Here is a 2,806-nt window from a genome sequence, read left to right as displayed (position 1 = left end):
AAAAAAAAAAAAAAAAGAATAGATTTTTCCTAGGCTGACTAATGGATTAAAATTCCCCAATACTGAGGCATATGCTAGTCACAAGTCCGAAGTTGTAGAAGAACCAGTAACTCATGAATTGGCCTTAGCTTGCTCTTGCGCTTGCTTACTTGCTTGCTTGCTTCTTACAGAGGGCGGATGGAATAACTCAACATTCCTTCCTTCCTCCACTGCAACACAAGTTACATAGGTGATGATGTGGTAGTTGATTGATCGGCATCCCCTCAGCACCCAGCTCACTGCATTGCACACAGTAAGCAGTTAGTAAATGAGAGCATCAAATCAATACAGTGATTGGTACATACTTGATTCAATAATTATTGGGCACCTACCATTTTGTTGCCTGCAATACACCTTTCCCCTTTTGGTGCAGAGGCATGAGAAGAATTCTGCCTGTTGCCACCCTTTCTGAATGCCATTTAAAAATTCTTAACTACCTTCTCCAAACCACACACACACAAGTTATCTTCCTCTCCCGCACTCTTGTCTCTTTCTCTTTGTATTTCAGGGTGTCTACCAGAAGATGGACCCAAGATCCATGGAGGCTCTTGTGACTCAGATCAACTGCCCTGCCCGGGAAACCTGGTCTCTCTGGAAACCTTGATTAAACTGCTTTTTCTGACACCTCTTCCTCTACAACCCTTGATTCTATCACCATTGAAACTTCAGAACCAACTCTAACCATCCCCACCTCCAGGTGAGGGGACTAATGAGAATTACTGACAGCCTGATGGCTACCCCCAAGTCAGTTTCCCTTCATACTTTACTACAAATCTGACCATGTTCCCATATTTACTGAGTAAATTTGATGAAATTTACCTAGTCCTGTGTCCTAGATGTATCAGGGAGAGGGAAGAGAAAGGATAAAGGAAGTTGAGAGCTGGGATAGGAGTTAGAGGCAAAGGGCTTATGTAGGGAGCAGAGAGCTAAAATTCTAGTCAGGCACCTCTTTCTGAGGTGATGGGGGAGTATACTGGGAGCAAACTCTTCTAGAGAAAGCATGGTGTGGTAAAAGAGAACCAAGCTTGGATTCAGAAATCACCATCAGCACTTGCTGTTTGACCTTAAATTCCTCATCTGTAAGATTAAAAGGTCTCAGCCGGGCATGGTGGCTCACGCCTGTAATCCCAGCACTTTGGGAGGCTGAGGCAGGCGGATCACCTGATGCTGGGAGTTCGAGACCAGCCTGACCAACATGGAGAAACCCTGTCTCTACTAAAAATACAAAATTAGCTGGGCCTGGGGTGGCACATGCCTGTAATCCCAGCTACTCGGGAGGCTGAGGCAGGAGAAGCGCTTGAACCTGGGGAGGCGGAGGTTGCGGTAAGCCGAGATCGCGCCACTGCACTCCAGCCTGGGCAACAAGAGTGAAACTCCATCTCAAAAAAAAAAAAAAAAAAAGATTAAAAGGTCTATAAAGTCCCTATTAAGCACCATGAGTATAAAGGGACTCAAACTGACCTCTGCAGATTCTTGATTCCAGCTTTTTTGTTTTTGTTTTGTTTTGAGATGAAGTCTCGCTCTTGTCCCCCAGGCTGGAGTGCATGGCGTGATCTCGGCTCACTGCAACCTCCACCTCCCGGGTTCAAGCGATTCTCCTGTCTCAGCCTCCCAAGTAGCTGGGATTATAGGCGCCCACCACCACGCCCAGCTAATTTTTGTATTTTTAGTAGAGATGGGGTTTCACCATGTTGGCCAGGCTGGTCTAGAACTCCTGACCTCAGGTGATCCACCCGCCTCGGCCTCCCAAGTAGCTGGGATTACAGGTGCCCACCACCACGCCCAGCTAATTTTTGTATTTTTAGTAGAGACGGGGTTTCACCATGTTGGCCAGGCTGGTCTAGAACTCCTGACCTCAGGTGATCCACCTGCCTCGGCCTCCCAAAGTGCTGGGATTACAGCGTGAGCCACTGCGCGCGGCCATCTTTGCTCCAGCTTTAAAGTGGTTACTCCAGAGGCTGAGGTGGTCAGTTGAGCCCAGGAGGTCGAGACTGCAGTGAGCCATGATTGTACCCCTGCACTCCAGCCTGGGCAACGGTGAGACCTTGTCTCAAAATTAAAAAATAAAACTGTTACACTCATTTATCATAATAGCTTCTTGTTGCTTTTGCCCATTACCAAAAAACCATGGGCCACACTAGACGATTTACATAAAATTTAACTCAACAATTGGGAGTAACACTATTCTCATTTTATAGTTGAGAAAATTGAGGCTTAGAGAAATTAAATAGGTCAGGCAAGGTGGCTCATGCCTGTAATTCCAGAACTCTGGGAGGCCGGAGCGCGGTGGCAGTTTGGTGGGGGGGGAGGGGAGGGATTGCTTGAGGCCAGGAGTTCGAGACTACCCTGGCCAACATAGTGAGACCCGCCCCCCCCTCCCGCCCCCGGTCTCTATTAAATAAATATGAGAAGTTAAATAATTTTCCCAAAATTACATAGTTAATGGCAGATCCAGAATTTACACTAGGTCTGTCTGGTTCCCCAGTCTATGCTCTTAAGTTTTGCTACTTGCTGTAAGGACCACGTAAAATAAAATGTATAGTTAAAGGGAAATTACTACCATTTACTGTCTGGTTTTCTCCCACTCTCGCCCTCAAAAGTTCACCTGCCCTTGTCCTCAAAGCCACAGGACGCCTAATTGCTATTTTTGGGTTTCAGCTGAAACGCCACGGGTCTGGGGGATAGCGAGGGTGTGTTACATTTTCGGTCTTCCGGTCAGCCGGAACCACTCACACCGCTGCTGGTGCTGTGTAGGGTGTACCTCTTC

The sequence above is a fragment of the Pan paniscus genome, chromosome 1 (assembly GCF_029289425.2).
Source record: "Pan paniscus chromosome 1, NHGRI_mPanPan1-v2.0_pri, whole genome shotgun sequence".
Taxonomy (NCBI): domain Eukaryota; kingdom Metazoa; phylum Chordata; class Mammalia; order Primates; family Hominidae; genus Pan; species Pan paniscus.
The sequence above is the reverse complement of the archived record's forward strand: the minus strand, read 5'-3'. Positions refer to the sequence as shown.